Genomic DNA, 17,168 nt, shown 5'->3' with positions numbered 1-17,168 from the left:
GGGGGGGGGGGAGGCGGGATAGGCTGGAGGGTGAACCGAGGGGTCAAGGGAAAGGGAGAGGGCAAGGAGGAAAGGGTGTGAGAGGGGTGGGCGCCCGCACTGGTTGGGGGGGTGGGGCTTTTTTTGGGGGGGGGCGCCCAACTGAGCCCGGGAGGAGGCGGTTTGTGTGTGTTGCGGGGTGGTCAGAGAGGAAAACTTCGTAAAGAGCTTCAGAACAGGATGGAGAGAAAAAATAATTCAGTAAAGGGTGGAAGGGATGGGCAGGCAGAAGTGGGAAGAAGACGAGCAAGAGGACAGGGATGAAGATAGTCCCCAGAGACTGCTCTTTTAAATACAGCCTGTTTGTTGAGGTCGGGATTGCCAATGACCTATCTGCACGGAGCCATCTTTTTTTTTTTTTTTAAAGCAAGCTTCCTGTGCCTTTACATGAAAGGCAGAAACTCAACAGATGAGGGTTTTCCTGATATGGGAAAGCTTTTTGTGCTGACTTTCTGATTGTTATGTTGCTGTAGGAAAACAAAAGTTTCAACCTTAGGGTTCTCTAGCTGCCTTGGTTATATATATCGGGTTCTATCCTGTAACTCAGTGCACAACTGTCAAGGAATGCCTCATGCTCCTGGGGGTTGTGCTTTTGTGTACAAAACCATCTGGTGCAACGTGGCACCAGGTTTTGGGTGAACTGCACTACTTGTGTGCACCCTATGACCCCATGGTCTATTATGTGGATTGGTAAGATGCCTGGTGTAGGGACTGAATGCACTTAATAAGGCCCTCTGAGATCTTGTACAGATGCTGATATAAGCAGCGATGGAGATGGAAAACACAGAGATATAAAAGATCAAGGCAGCCACCCCAGTAGGGGGTAGACCTTGGTTCAGTTCTCTGCTCAGCACTGAAATTAATGGAGTTACCTTCCTTGGCCAAGTCATAATCTCTCAGCCTCACAGGGAAGCTGTGAGGATAAAACTGTGGGGGGGGATCTGCACATGCAACCATAAACTGGCTTAAAGGAACAGCAGGGATATTGTTTATTACTTTAATTACTCAATTTATTGTCCACATTAAACATAAACGTGATGTATTGATACACAAGTCTGGATGCATATAATCATGGAGCTGAGGAGAGGCATTTGGATCAGGTTGACAGACTTGCAGAAAGTAAGTATAGTTGCCAAACAGTATAGCTGTCATGCACATACTGCCAGTTTAAGACATGCACGAGTAGAAACATGGCCGTACATCCTTAGCTACAAATCAACATACACACATATCCAAGACAATTCATGGTATGTACACCATCACAACTATCTATACATATCCCAAATGATTCATGGTATGTACACCATCACAACTATATATAAAAGACCAAAAACAAGCATGCATATTTGAGTACACACACACACACAGCAGTAAGCACATATGATCTCTCACATGTTGTATATGGCATTTTAAATACATGATAGGAGTAATTGAAAGATCTCTTGCCTTCTGCAAAAATCAGTGCATCAGGGAACTAACCTACTATTTCCTCCTGCAGCAGTTTGTTGTTTTGTTTCCCTTCCTTTCCTTCCCCCATTTAGCAAAGCCCACATTGATAAGTGCATAACTAATCTTTCAAAGCACAGCTATGACAAAGGGATCCCAGCTATGGCAGGGATGTGCTAGAGGATCAAGATCACCCATTAGCATCTGCAGAGAGACTCCTTCAACTTCTTATGAGCAGTTCTGCCACCAACACATAGCGCTGTAGCATTTTGCAGCAGCTACATAGGCTAGAGAATACGGCCATCTCATTTTAGAGATGGCAGGAACTGCCACAGGATGCCAGTGGTTGAGAAACAGAAGGAAGTTGGTCCTTGATCCTTTGTGGGCTTACAGGTGTTGACAGCCTGTAAAGTGCTGGCTTTGTCCATGCTAACACTCATAGGATGTTGTTCTATTGTGGATGGCTTGCAGATAAGATAATGACTTTAAGCAATTCCCTGATGACAGATAACAGAATGCTGGCTTGTAGAAATTAAAAGAACCACTTTGTGCTTTATATGACAGGCACCCCCTCCCATGACCTCATGCCTTATAACCATGTTTGAAGTGGAGACACCAATCTGTAAATACAGAGGAACACACCAGTCCCTAGTCATTCCCTTTCCTGCACCACCTCCCTGTAAAGCCCTTTTCTCCTTTAATTTGTGGAAATAACTTGAAGGGCACTGACATACATCTGACAGTTTGCCTCAGTAAAAGACAGCTTAATATGCTCAGCCTTAGTAGTCTTTAATTAGATCTCAAGTTACAGATCTTTTGCCAGTTTATTTTTTAAAGTTTCTTGAATAGTAAGTCATTTTTAAAATTTGAAATATGTATATCTGATCAAGCCCTGAACTGAATAGCCCAGGCTAGCCCAATCTTGTCTCTTGTAAACTAAGCAGAGTCAGCACTGGTTAGTACTTGGATGGGATACCACCAAGGAAGTCTAGGGTTGCTACACAGAGGCAGGCAAAGGCAAATGCTTTTTCTGTCTACCTGAATTTTCTGCTTTTCCTTCTGTTAATTTTATGTGTTCAGTAAATTAAAACACGGGTATTGCCTCCTTCACTGTGTGCCATTCCCAGCTCCTCCTTGAGGGCTTGCCCCAGATTGTGCCTGTTTCAAGCACAGACAAAAGATCCCCTTGACACAAATCTTGGAGTGGATGTGTGACCAAAGTTCACACATGTACTCTGAATATTTCTGGTAACAAGAACTGCAAGATTTGCTGTTGTCTACTGCCTCCCTCCCACCCCAGAATAGCTTTACCAAAATTAAGGAAATTGATTAAGCATATTGTGGATTTCAGCCTAACTCCAAGACCACTCCAGCAAATGTATTTAATTGGGTGGGGGGGACAGAAAGTGCTGCACCTAAGAAATTTCATATTGCGTTGCTTTGTGTGGGGGGTGTATCAGTGCCAGAATGTCAATTTAGTATCACATGCTATCCTTTCATTCCCTGCCAAAGTGAAAAGACTCCTCATTATTTGGCCATTGCAGAAGGTAGCAATGCCCCTGATTTCAGTAGATCTATCCACTGTGAAGAATAACACCAAGTGAGGTTTTTTTTAAAAAGGCAGAGACCTCTTGGGCATGTTAAAAAAGCTGCTAAAGGACTAATGTGAGAAATGTTAACGGAAAATCTTTTTAAATGAGAAGCGAAAATGCAAAAATTGATGCTAAAAATAAAAGCCTGAAAGCTGTAAACAAATGTCATTAAATCATCAGCTTGTAAATTTAGAGTTCTGGCTTTATATAAATGGGCACTGTCATAATTTCCAGATTAACGTTACATTCAGACATGGACAATCTGGACACCAGCCCTTGAATTGCAGAGTATATCTTGCCTAGCATGAGGTGAGAGTTGTTGAGTGGATTGGAGGGGGAATGGTGCTACAGAAATTTATAAATTATACAACTTTGCAGACATCAAAAAAGGAGCTGGGAATGAGAACCATGTGCTCAGCTTTTCTGAATGGCATGAATAGCATGTGTTCTCAATTGTGTTCCCAAACTAATTCAAATATACATCATGCTTTATTTACAAAACCCAAAAAGGCAGTGGAGAGGGACTGCAGGTATTACAGAAATGTTTGAGACAGTGCAGTCCTAAACCCTGTTCTGAATGGTTTAGGATTGTGACTCAGCCATACACTGGTGTATCTCAAAGCTTTATTAGTGTATTTTGAAGGTATGCTAGCACATCTGGAGATATGCCCAAATGAAGCTGTGCTGGCACTGCACCAGCATACAATTGAGTAATGTCAGGTGTGCCGTGGGTGGAGAAGTAAATCAGCTTCCTAAGCCTCTCCAGGTCTGGTCAAGAAACCAATGGCTAGCATAATATTATGCCAGCAAGCATCTGATGTAGTTTTAAACATCCATAAAGAAGACACGGAGAGTAAAATACAAGCTCCCCACCCCCCCAATTCCTGGCTTAGGATACTGGCTGAAGCATGGGCTATATCTCTCCAAGTTTGTGCACATTCGAAACACACTTGATGGGGTACTGAGCCCAGTAAATAAATGTATGGATTGCTGTACAGCTGTTTGCTCATGGCATGATAGATTAGGTATGGTTCCTACCTCCTGCTTGTTACTAACTTCAGCACACAATTCACACTGGAAAGGACTTAAGGGGTGATTCAATGAATGCACAGGTATGCTCTTGGAAGAGCACACTTTCCCAGATTTGATAAACCAAGCAGCCTGCATGACTGGGGAACAGAGCACAAAGGTTGCTGGGGAGAATGAGCGTGATTTGAACTAGCAACTATTCGCTGCATGTGTGCCTGCCTGTCTCCTCCCAGTCATGCATGGTGCTCCTCCCAGTGAAGGATGCTGTTTTTGCTTTGTACTGTCCTTAGTGTGTTCAGCATATGGGTGGCAAAGGCCTGAAATACGGGTATGTGTGTGCCTAGGGCTTCATCAGTTGGTGCTGGTTGGCTGTCTCTCTCTGCCTATCATGGTTTCTTTGGTGGCACATTGCTCTATTTTTGGCAACTTGCAGCATGGTTACTGTGGACTCTGGTGCAATTGCTATGCTCTCTGCCCCATATGAAGGGGAGTGTTTCTTTCATATATTTTCACTCTGCAGAGTGGGCATACAATACTTAACTAGCAGAACTGGTATCAGGGTCTTAGGGCTGGGCTGTAATGGAGTTTTAGGATTTTTTGGGTCCTAAAATGGCTATACATATAATGTAATACATTAGGCTGCAACACTTAGGCTGCAACCCTAAGAATATTTTCCCAGGAGTAAACCCACAGAATGGGACTTAGTCCAAAGTAGACCTGTGTAGGATTGCTTCCATAGTTGATTGGTCGGTTCAGTTAAGCAATTGAAAGCCTTCTTCTCAATTAAAAAGTTACTCCTAAGTTAAAAATCAGGCAAATTTTTCTTTTAATTCTCTGTTGTTGTTTTTTTAAATAAAAGTAATTAAGAACATCATGGCTGGCTGGTGCTATCTTAGAACAGAATTCCTCCTCCTTCCTCAAAGGAATGCCTCTTCTAAAATGTTACCTGATTCAATGCATGACTCCATTAAAAAAGAGCAATAATGGTTCTACTGAAACTATTTTATTTATATACATATTGACCTCAATTATCAGTTGATTAAAGCCCATACAATTAACTAAAATGTCTTTTATCTAAAAAAAAGGAACTTTAATTATTCTATTTAGTGTTTTCTGTGTTCAGAATATTAGCTCAAAAGTTCAAACTTAACCTCTGCTCCTTACATTGTATAACACTCATACATTTTCCTTTTTTTTTTTTTTTGGTTAAGCTTATGATTCTTTTAAATTGTTGCATATTATGTTGTTTCCCTAATGGAGGGTTTTGAGGCAGGAAACACATCTACACATTTTCCTTAAGTGTCTTTATTTAAGATCTGGGCTGTATATTCATCAGCTTAACTTTCTGAACATGGTAAGGGTGGGTTTCTGTTATATTTGTTTACTGCCTGTTTTTCACTAGTCATCAACCAATTACAGGTGCAATCTGAGAGTCCTCTTAAGGTCAGCATTGTCATGGTGTGACATTCTCAGCAGGACACATTCTAGACCAGTGACATCTTCACAAAAGAGGCAGTAACTGGCCTCTCCACTTTTGAAGATATTTTTTACAAATCACTAAAACCTTTCTTTCTAAGTCTGTCTCCTCTAAATATCCCCAATATTTACTGGGTTTAGAACAGCATGCTGCAACATCCAGTAAAAGTAGTAGGCATACCATTCAAAAGCAAAAATAAGGGACTTTGGCAGTTTGGCTTCCGGTATAATGAATTGCAAATACTTCAGAGTACCCTCTTTCCAATTGGAGCCCTTAATCTGTTCAGGTGCAGAAGCCATTTGCTGTGGTTCTCAGACTGGAGACTGAGGACCCGGAGAACAGAATAGGCAGGGAGAAAATAGCCCCCCAGGTTTAAGGCTCCAACCACACTGCTGTGGTGAGCAGTGGCACTACTCAGATGGAACCGCTGAGGCAGCTGCTGTGATCCTGCCCCCCAACTTCTCACAAGAGCTGTAGGTCTCGCTTTTGCTCCTGCATCTCAAGATTAAGATTCTAACTCACTGGAATATTTTAATTCACTGTGGTATAGTGGTTAAGAGTGGTGGTTTGGAGCGGTAGACTCAAAACTGGAAAACTGGGTTTGATTCCCCACTCTTCCACATGAGCTGCGGAGGCTAATCTGGTGAACCGGGTTGGTTTCCCCACTCCTACACATGAAGCCAGCTGGGTGACCTTGGACTAGTCACAGCTCTCTTAGAGTTCTCTCAGCCCCACCTACCTCACAGGGTGTCTGTTGTGGAGAGGGGAAGTAATTTTAAGCCGGTTTGATTCTTCCTTCAGTGGTAGAGAAAGTTGGCATATAAAAACTAACTCTTCTTCATCATCTATAAAGACTTAAATAGAAATTTATTTTAAAAACCTGGCACTTAATCTATACTGTTCTCCATAATTTCAGCTAATTTTTAAAAGTCAAACTGACAAGAGCGTGTACAGAATGCCTTTGCCTCACCAGCCAACTAATCACACCCAGTTTACAACTAGGTAAATCAGACAGATTTTCAGGAGCTCCCATTTTAAATCTCAAGCACTGCCCTTTAAAATGATGTGTGTGTATGTGGGGGAGATTGAGAAAGAGAGATCTCCCTGTGATAGTTTTTTAGTCTAGATGTCCAGTGATGTGCAAACAGAAAAAGAAATTAGCATAATTCTGTTTGTGGAAGGGGTGCGCAAGATCTTGAGCAACATCTCCCTCTCCTGTTCTACTTTGCTCACATACGCAGTGACGTATGCAAGATCTCCCACTGCTGCACAAAGTCATTCTTCAGCCATTTCCACCTGGAATGTATTTGAGGAATTGCCCTGTGATACCCCTGACCTATCATTATGTTCCTTATACTTCTCTGGTCTACAGTAGAGCTTTGGAAAGAGCAGAGAAACTCCAGGACTTTATTTAATGCCCTCAAGAAGGGCAAGAATCTCCTCCTTCTCCCACACAATCCAGGGAGCCATTTTGAGCATGAAGAAGCTGCTAGGTTAATTTCTTGAAAACCTGGGATTGATTGCGCAGTATCTTACACAAGTGGGGATACAATAAGATTGACTTAGTGCAAGCAGTTACTGTGGTTTTTCCCCACTCTTGCTTTTCCACTTGCACAAGAGCCCTAGTTTAGGCCCTCAGATTATAGGAGGTCTCTAAATACACAAAAATTAATTCTTACCAAATTACCACTTTTTGGTAATTTTATGGGGCCTCTTCAGTTTGGTATGGTTTAGGGGCTCGGCATGTCCTAATCTGGCCCTGCCTCTATTACAGACTCACAGTCTGGAAGAGGAGCAATTTTTTTTGTGAGTCTAGAGCTTTGCTTGAGCTTTTTCTCTGGCTGCTCTTTGAATTTAGTCACCGTTGAGTTTGATTGGTCTATAATTTGGGGCTCGTTTAGCTCAAGCCATGATGAATTTAAAGGGTTCAGTATTTCTACCCAAGTTTAGCTTTTGTCTGTGAGCGCTGCCAGAATTTTAAAGTACGGTAGCCATAGGAAGCCCTCCCTGCTTGACTGTGCAGAGGGGATTCTCACACTGGTGGTGGTTTTGCTTGAAGAACTGCACATGAAAAGCCTGGCTTTATTGTAGTGCTGGACTCAAGACACCAGACATTTCTGTGCCTTTTCTTGAACAATTTTAACACATTTGTTTTCACTTATTGAAGTTAAATTGGTCTGTAAAGTAAACATAAAATCTAAATTGGGTTGATTGATTGCACGTACCTTCTCTGCTCTGCATTCTATTTGACATGAATCTCAACAAGAAAGGCAAACTGTAAGTAAAGTACGGGTAGATAAATAAATGAACAACAATTATATAAAAAGGATGACAGGCTCAGATGCATTATACAGTGTGTTGTAAGAAAAATATTGGTATTTACAGTGGTTATATACTAGTAAGGTTTATTACAAGGTACATTAAATATATGCAAATCAGTTGAATGTACAGATTCAACTTACAGTTGATATTACAGTAGTTATATACTAGTAGGGACTGTTACAAGGTACATTAAATGTCAGATGAATTTACAGATTTTACCTGGAACAAAATCTCATTACTGTATCTAATAGCCAAGGAATTGGCCCCATGTGGACAGCCATATTAGTGCAATGGAGCCAGCCCAGACTGTCACTCAGGAAAAACCCCAGGATTGAAGAAAAAAATATGATTTTTTTAAAAAAGAGTTTTGAGATGAACTTCCAACAATTTACCTGAGATGTCATCACATGCGCCGATACAGGTAGCATAAAGCAACTTGCCACAATTCAGGCAACATTTTTAGTTGCCAAAGCAACCCAAAAAGCTGCACTGGACACGTGGTGGTGGTGATGGTGCTGGACCGGAAGAACAGGTGTGAGTGATGGAGGAAAGCTAGAGAACAAGACAACAGTGGGGGCAGAAGGAAGTCAGCTGGAGCCAGCGCAGGTGGGAGAGGAGTTTTTCCATTCAATAAGATTCTACCTGAAAGCCGTGTAATTAAAATAATGCATCAGCGTGGTGTAGTGGTTAAGAGCAGCGGAGGCTAATCGGGTGAACTGGGCTGGTTTCCCCTCTCCTCCACTCGAAGCCTGCTGGGTGACTTTGGGCCAGTTATATTTCCCAAAGAACTCTCAACCCCACCTACCTCACAAGGTGTCTGTTGTGGGGAGAAGGGAAGGCAATTGTAAGCCACTTTGAGACTCCTTAACATTACAGAAAAAGTGGGGTATAAAAACTAACTCTTCTTCTTCTTCAAAATAACCAGACTGAGATTTGGAATTCATTTAATTGCTTCTTTTTGAAAATGTCTGTGCTAATTTCGCAAATAATATTTGCAAAATATTGTCGAAGGCTTTCACGGTCAAAGTTCATTGGTTCTTGTAGGTTATCCGGGCTGTGTAACCGTGGTCTTGGTATTTTCTTTCCTGACGTTTCGCCCGCAGCTGTGGCAGGCATCTTCAGAGGAGTAACACTGAAGGACAGTGTCTCTCAGTGTCAAGTGTGTAGGAAGAGTAATATATAGTCAGAAAGGGGTTTGAGCTGAATAATTGTCCTGCAAAAAGTAAATCCCTTTTTTCAAGAGATACCTAATAAAGAAAGAGTACAATGTGAAAAATAATTCCTGTGGGTCATTCTATTGTTCATTCTCCCAATCTTAAGAGATCTTTCCATCACAATGATGTTCCCCCAGCTCATTAGCGAAGCAGCCATTCAGAGCTAACAAAGCAGGGTTCTTCAATGTGTATATTCATTTGGTGTGGTTAGGGTCTCTGCTATGCCAGTCAAGATGGCAGTTGATTTCTACAGTCTGGAAGGGCCCTCATTAGCGGGGAGCTGCTGCAGCAAGCTTTATTAAAAGCTTTAATTGGTCCATCACCAAACAATCTGTTACTACAACAAATATTTTATTGGACAATAAGGCTAAGGATAGGAGTGGGAAATGAACATTGGGCGGGGACATCTATACAAATGTTTGTATCAGGTAAGGGCAGGAGCTGAGGTGTGGCACAGAGATACAAGCAGGGAATGACAGAGAAGTGACACTGACATACATTACACTCAAAGGAAATGCAGTGTAATTCCATTGGAAAGTGTGTTGATGGCAGTGGAAAGCACAGGGTGGGAATGAGGAGACCTTGGCATTAGTTCCACATATTTCTCTGGTCCTCTGGGGGATGAGCAACATCTGATCCTCAGCAGCAGGGGGAGATTTGCTTCCTACCTGAAGAATAGGCCCAGCCAAATCCATCACAAACCTGTTTGGCACTGGATTCTGCTATACTCTGGCAGTATTGCACAATTCAAACCAGACAAACACCAGCCTTTGCCATACTGCCATCTAATGGTAGGAAGTGAACTATTTAAGTTTTATGGTTTTATTGTTCAAGATCTCGGTCTAAGGACAGGGGGAAAGAAAAGTACTCCAGCAACCAAACAGGAGAGACCAGGTTGGGGGTTCTGCCCTGGTTATTTCAAGAAGAATGAAAAGGAACAAGCAGCCACTAGCAAGTGTTAGAAATAACAAAGGCTTAATGTCCCCTCCCTTGGGTTTGCAACTCAAAGCAAGGAGATGCTTTGCATGTCTCCTGGTAAGTCAAGAAGGATGGAGTCGCAGCAGTTGCTGCACACATATCCCAGAAACGGGGTGGGGAGGTGGGGGGAGGCTCTGAACCAGAGGTGTGCCTATTCTGCACTAATAGAAATTACCACTCTGCAGCCAGGCACTCCAAACCACGTGCCCAGTAAAGCTGCCTGCTTTGTGAAAATGTCTTATTTTGAGTAATATATTTTGCCAGCTCTACTGTTTTGCATAGGTGATTTTAGTTTTTCTCTCCGTTGAACAATTTCTCCCACAATAACTGAAATTCATTCGGAGAGTTCGGTAGCCGTCTTCCACTTACTGTATTTTTGCAGTCAACGAGGACTAGAAGCTTACTTTGAAGAAAACGAATTCAGATATTCTCCAGTAGCCAGCTTTTACACACAGGACCATCTTCCTGTGCAATCCTGCTTCCCTGATCATGCCTCAAGTTTGATCTTCTCCAGCTCTCCTCAAAGCAGATCAATTTCTTTCTTTAGGTTCTCTATTTAGCCTATGGATTCAAACTTTTTTTTTTTAATGAGGTGGTGCTAGGCTTAACCTCTCAAAGAAAAGTAGCATATGTTGTGACTGAGAAGAGTATAATCAGCTCAAAGTTACCAGGCTGAATCTGGTGTTGGCTGCAAACTTACGAGGCAGGCTCAGGCAAGCCCCTCACTTATAGCCCCAGTACCCCAATTGTCATGACAATGGTAACATCGCCACTAGCCTTCCTTACAGGATTGTTGTAAAGGTAAAACTGCCCCAAGAGCGGTTAAAACACTTAGGGCTGTTGAGCTTGGATAGAAGGCAGTTAAGGGGAAACATGATAGAGGTCTATAAAATTATGCATGGTATGGAGACAGTGGACAGGGGGAAGCTTTTCTCCCTCTCTCATAATACTAGGATGCAGCATCATCTGCTGAAGCTGGAGGGTGAGAGATTCAAAACAGATAAAAAGGTAGGAAGTGAACTATGACTTTATTTACACATAAGCCACATAATATAGGGAAGTATAAATGAACGGATTCATTTTATTGCTATAGTGTGAAGCAGTGGTCCCCAATCTTGTTGAACCTGTGGGCAGCTTTGGAATGTTGAGCACAGGTAGTGGGCACCACAACAAAACGGCTGCCACGGGGGTGGGAGGAGGACTGAGTCCAATTACAAAACGTTGAGAAGTTACACAAAATATTAGGAGGTTCCAAGCCAAGCATGCGCTTAGACTTTCCAGGCCTCCTGCTATAGCAAGAGTCCTCCTGCTGGCAAGCTCTGTTGCTTGCTGCCACTCAAAGTGGTGGTGGAAGAATTTTTTTAAAGTGACATCATCAGTGTTTCTACGTGACTTCTGGGTAGAACCCGGAAGTGACAACCGGTAGCTCTAGCAATCACCAGGAACTCTGTGGTAAAACCATAGATGTCACTAACATCACCCTCCCCTCATGTCCCCAGCTTGGCCTGGGAACCCTGAAATGGTGGTACCTGTTTCCATATGGGTGCTCCCAGCAGCCACAAAGGTAATGCTGCCTATGCTCTTCTGCCACTTCCTACTTCAAAGAAGTGGAAGAAGGCCAGGACTGGCTCTTGTTTGGGGGAAAAGAAGCATAGGGAGGGAAGCAAGAGGATGTCAGGAGGAAACATCAGCAGGCTCTAGTGATCCCTAACTAACGTGGAGAAACCAAAGATTCATTGTTCTCCTGTTTGCAGAAGAAAATGTCAAGTGGCACAATATAGTCAGTTATAACAAAAACAAAAAGAATAAGAGAATAAGTTGGTTTCTCACTGCCTCTTGAAGGTGCTAGTTTAGAAGAGATGAATAAGATGCACAGGTAGGAAAACCAAGGCAAGTTTAATACTAAGGTTATTGACTTCTCGTAGAATTGTATTAGCAAATCAGCCTGGAAAACAATGAAACAAAAGAGAAACCACCCAAGTAAAAGGATATATTTTTTTAAACGACGGCAGCACTTTCGGTTTTAATTATATACAGATTTAACTTGGCCATGCATGCTCAGTCATATGAACTCGCAGAGTTTTTTTTTTTTAAATGAAAGAATGTTTTCATCATGAGAATCTCATGCATAATGAGGGGGAAAAGTAAAACTGCAGTTAATGTCATGAACAGACAAGTTTAAAAAAATGGGTTTCTGTAAAGAACAAGTGGGGAATCTGTAAGGACTTTCAAGGGGCATTTTGTCCCCTCCCCCCACTACTTTATCTTATTTTCCCCTGGCAGCCCCCTTAGCCTCTGCCCTTTTCCTGCTTTCTTTTTTTCCTTTCCACCCACCAGCCAACCTACCTTCGTTTGCCCCACTGTCTTCAGCTATCCCTCCTTTTCCCCCTCTGGCAGTTTCACCCCTGGAAAACCCTGTGGCTGCGGTGTCTGGCTCCAGGCCGGGTCTATTTGCATGATGTGAACCCGCAAGGACTTGTGGGGTGGGGGAGCACTTCCCTTTTCCCTGTTATCTTCCTCCCCATACTATTTCCTTTTTTCTCCTACTGGCAGCCCCTGTAGTTACTCCCCTTTCCTTGGTTCCTTCTGTCTTTTGTACCCACCCCCAACGACCTTTTATCTGCCACTCATCTTCACTAATATTTATTATTCATTTCATATGCCAATAAAGGTGTTTTTCATTTATAACCTGAGGACCCAAATCAGTTTACATCATTCTCTTCTCCTCCATTTTATTCTCACAACAACTCGGTGAGGTAGGTTAGCTTGAGTGTGTATGACTGTCCTAAGGTTACCCAGTGAGCTTTCACAGCAGAGTGGGGATTCAAAAATCTCCCAAATCGAACTCTGAAACTCTAACCATTACACTACACTAGCTTTCATGGGGTGGCTGCTGTTGAACAGTAATAAGCATCTGGGCCTGGGTGAGTAATGCAAGTCACATGGCAGCAAGTTGCTTGGTGGTTGCTGCAAGGCCTGGCCCTAATGAGCCCTCTCTCAAAGGCCAAAACAGCCCTAGAAACGGCTCTGTCCTCCTTTACTGACAAAAACCAAGGCTTGAAGGCTGGCCATATTGTTGTGATTGCCTAGTAACGGCCAGCAAGATGTAATTTTTGTTTTTTAGATTACAGATTTTTCTGCAACCCTGGGGTTTTTCTCAGTTTTGTAAAATGATCAGTCTTGTGTGTTTGTGACTCCAGTTTCCGGATTTAAGTATTAACAGATGGGGCAATGTTGAAAATTGGATATATTGATGATATGATAAAAGTGCATTATTTATACTTGTTTCTGAATGTTTTTTTAAAAATTGTAATCCTCTCTATGAAACCTAGATTTTAGTTGTACATACAATATTTGATCACAACAACAGATTCACCCACAGTATAGTTTGCTTATTTTATCCTCACTATTGGCTCTGAGAGTATTTAAACTATGGAATCACCCGTGTCCATCAGATGAATACATGGACGTCTTGACATGTTAGTCTGAAAAAAACACCAACCTCAGTCAGCACTTTGTTTCCTGACAGTGACCCCAGCAGGGGTTTCAATGTGCTTCCTCCCCTCCTGACCCAGAGTGCATTCTGTTTCAATACAAGTCTCTTCCTTGCACAGGAGGTGGATGGGTCAAGGGCATATTCAGTGAATCAAAGAAGAGGTGCATGTTGGGAGTTGGAACGAGTCCTTCCGAGGCACCACACCAATTATAAAAGAAGTACGCCACACTTTAAAAAACTGGATTTTCACGTCTCCAATCACACTTCATTTTTTAGCCTACAACGTAAATGCAGAATTATCACTGAATTGTCTCGCATATCATAACAGTCTCCGTTCCTTTTAGTGCCGTCATGAATAGGGTTGCTAACCTCCAGGTATTAGTTAGAGATCACCTGCTATTACAACTGATTTCCAGCCGATAGAGATCAGCTCACCTGGAGAAAATGGCCCCTTTGGCAATTGGACTCTATGGCATTGAAGTCCCTCCCCAAGCCCCGCCTTCCTCAGGCTCCACTCCAAAAACCTCCCACCGGTAGCAAAGAGGGACCTGACAACCGTAGTCATGAATAACTTTATGTATTAAAGATAAGCATTGCATTTTTATTGACAAACACACAAAGTCTGATGAAAACAAGCAACATTTTTAATTTTCCAAAATGTCCTTTCAGCAGTTTTTTTTTTTTTTACAGCATTGTTCTCTTGCTGTAGTGAACTGGTGTGTTGTTCTATGGACAAAAGTGTCCAGTCTTCTTGTTTCAGTTGGCACGGCATGTCTCATTTTAAGTGCAACTCTTCTTCAAGTAACCTGAGGTGGCTGAAGGAGGAAGGCCTTGGAACAAAGTGTAATGAAGAGACTGAGGAAATAAGGAGGGAAGCTGAAACGGGAGAACAATAATTAGGGTCAAATTCTCACTTAACACTTCAGGCACTTTTCAGTGCCTTCCTGTTGTCTGTATGTACACATGTGAAAGACAAAACCGAAGTCTGGTGGCACCTTAAAAAGACTAACAACATTTATTCCAGCATGAGCTTTCTTGAGTCAGAGTATCCGAAGAAGTGAGCTCTGACTCACGAAAGCTCATGCTGGAGTAATGTGTTAGTCTTTAAGGCGCTACTGGACTTCTCTTTTTGTTTTGCTATAATAGACTAACATGGCTACCCATACGAAAAACAAAAAGGCAAATTCTAAATGTATAAGTATCGGGTTTCTGACTGAATTGATGGCCTTGTAGGAAAACCAGTCTTAGAAATCACATTTCAATCTTCCTGGACTTTACAGTGTTCTTGTAATTTTGGTCTGTGGCAAATGGGAGGTCATCAACAAGAGGAAGCAGAGAGGGGAAACAAGGAAATGGATTACCAGTGAAAAGTATCAAAAGGCTGCTTTCTATTTCGTTTCTTTTCATATTTGCTAAGGGAGCTGGAAGGGGATTCTGGATATGTGTTAACCCTCACAAACGTGTGTCTGGAATCCCTAGGAGTGATGAAACTGGGGGGAAGTTACAGCAGAAAAGTGGCAGGCAAAGAAAGGGTCAAAAATAACCACCACCCCAGTTTCGCTGAAAATAATACCCCGCTGAAGCTGTTTGTCACACTGCAAGAGGCAACCATTGTGTTTAAATAAATACAAATATTTGAGTGCAAAATGTCAGTCTGGCTCAACAACCATTGCACAAATGTACACACATAACTTGAGTTCTCAGCCAAATGCGTGGTGTCTGAAGTTATGTCAATGTCCTCTAGTTCAAAGGATTTCTGAAACTGCCAGATCTTAACCAGCCTTCTAACAAGTAAGAAAGGAGTGGCCTGATTAGCTTCCCTAAAAAGGGAATTCCGCAAAGAAGGTGTCATTTCCAAAATGCCCATGATCCTTGCAACCATCAGCCTGACTCCAGAGGGCTGAAGCATCCAGAGCAGTGCTACTTCATGTAAGCTCATGTCCAGGAACTGAGTTGGGACATTACAACATCCCTGGAGCAAGCTGAGTGGCCCCGGTGCTGCTGCTTGACTCACACCCAGGTTGTGGTGACAGATAATGGGTGTAGGCTTAGCCCACTGGCTCCTCTGGTCCAAGTCAGAGGAGATAAGCCAATAGATAAGGCCTCCTCCCCTGATTTTGGCTTTGGAATGGCTACAGACATCGCTGCTGGCCAGTTCAAAACTGAGTGGCCCCTGCAGCTTAGTCCAGCCTACTTGGAGTCACCAGCAACCATTCAGGTCAGTGACCCACTGGAAACTTTCTCAGTGAGCCAACAGGCCTTTCGCCTCAGTGACGATCCAGATGTAAAGACTCATATGGGAGAAAATGATCCCATACTGGAATATAAGTTTGCCAGGTCCCTCTTTGCCACCAGCCGGAGGTTTATGGGGCGGAGCCTGAGGGGGGTGGGGTTTGGGGAGGGTAGGGTCTTCAATGCCATAGATTCCAATTGCCAAAGCAGCCATTTTCTCCAGGTGAACTGATCTCTATCGGCTGGAGATCAGTTGTAATAGCAGGAGATCTCCAGCCATCACCTGGAGGTTGGCAACCCTACTGGAATACCACATTGGGCCCATGCTATATGAGGCTTTAGAGTTCAGTACCTTGTACTGCACCAAGAAACTAAATGGAAGTCACTGAAGCAACACCATGGGGGAATATGAGAGCTCTGTCAATAGGGCTAAATTACATATTCACACGAGCAAGTCATCATGCTTCATTCATCCATGAATATGTGTGTGTGAATCAGCCCTCAGCATAATGTTTAGGATTGCCAGCTCTGGGTTGGGAAATACCTGGAAATTTTGGGGGCAGAGCCGGAGGAGGGTGGGGTTCGGAGAGGGGAGGGACTTCAATGCCATAGGGTCCAATTACCAAAGTGGCCATTTTCTCCAGGGGGACTGTCGCCTGGAGATCAGTTGTAACAGCGGGAGATCTCCAGCCACCACCTGGAGGTTGGCAACCCTAATAATTTTGTAATATGTACTTTGCACTTTCCCATCCCTTTTCAAAATTGAAATTGCAATAACCCAAGCACAGTTGCTAACCCGTATCATTGTGGGGAAGGAACAGCCAGGAAACTCTGCAAAAAGGGATCTCTTTTCCTCTTCAAGGGAGATTAGATTTGCTGTTTAGTCCCACTGCTGCAGCATACGTGTGGGTCAGCCAGCTTCTTCATTGAATTACACTGTCTTCACCTTTTCTTATGGCCTGGACATTGACAAAACATCCCCAGGAACTTTTATTTTTCCTCTCCCAGCAGGGAATTTCAAACAAACAACTGCCTTTGCTGTTCTGTTTTCATTTCATCTGTGGCCAGCAGGCCAAAAGGGAGCTAGTTCTGTTCCAGAACATCCAAAGACCAAAAAACAAAACAAAACACCCCCCACCCCAAAACGCAACAACCCAGGATGAACAAACTCCTTGAGTCCTGTGCATGCCACAATGGGTGGTGGGAGAGCTTTGGAGCTAAAAGTGCCCTGAGGCCCTGGAAAGAGAAGCCCATGGCTCAGAGCTGTCATCAACACATGGGAAGGTGGTTCTTGGAAGACAAGAAACTAACACAGAGAACATGAAGAGGAAAAACCAAATAAA

This window comes from Euleptes europaea, chromosome 1 (assembly GCF_029931775.1).
Source record: "Euleptes europaea isolate rEulEur1 chromosome 1, rEulEur1.hap1, whole genome shotgun sequence".
NCBI classification, from domain to species: domain Eukaryota; kingdom Metazoa; phylum Chordata; class Lepidosauria; order Squamata; family Sphaerodactylidae; genus Euleptes; species Euleptes europaea.
Note: the sequence above shows the minus strand (reverse complement) of the source record.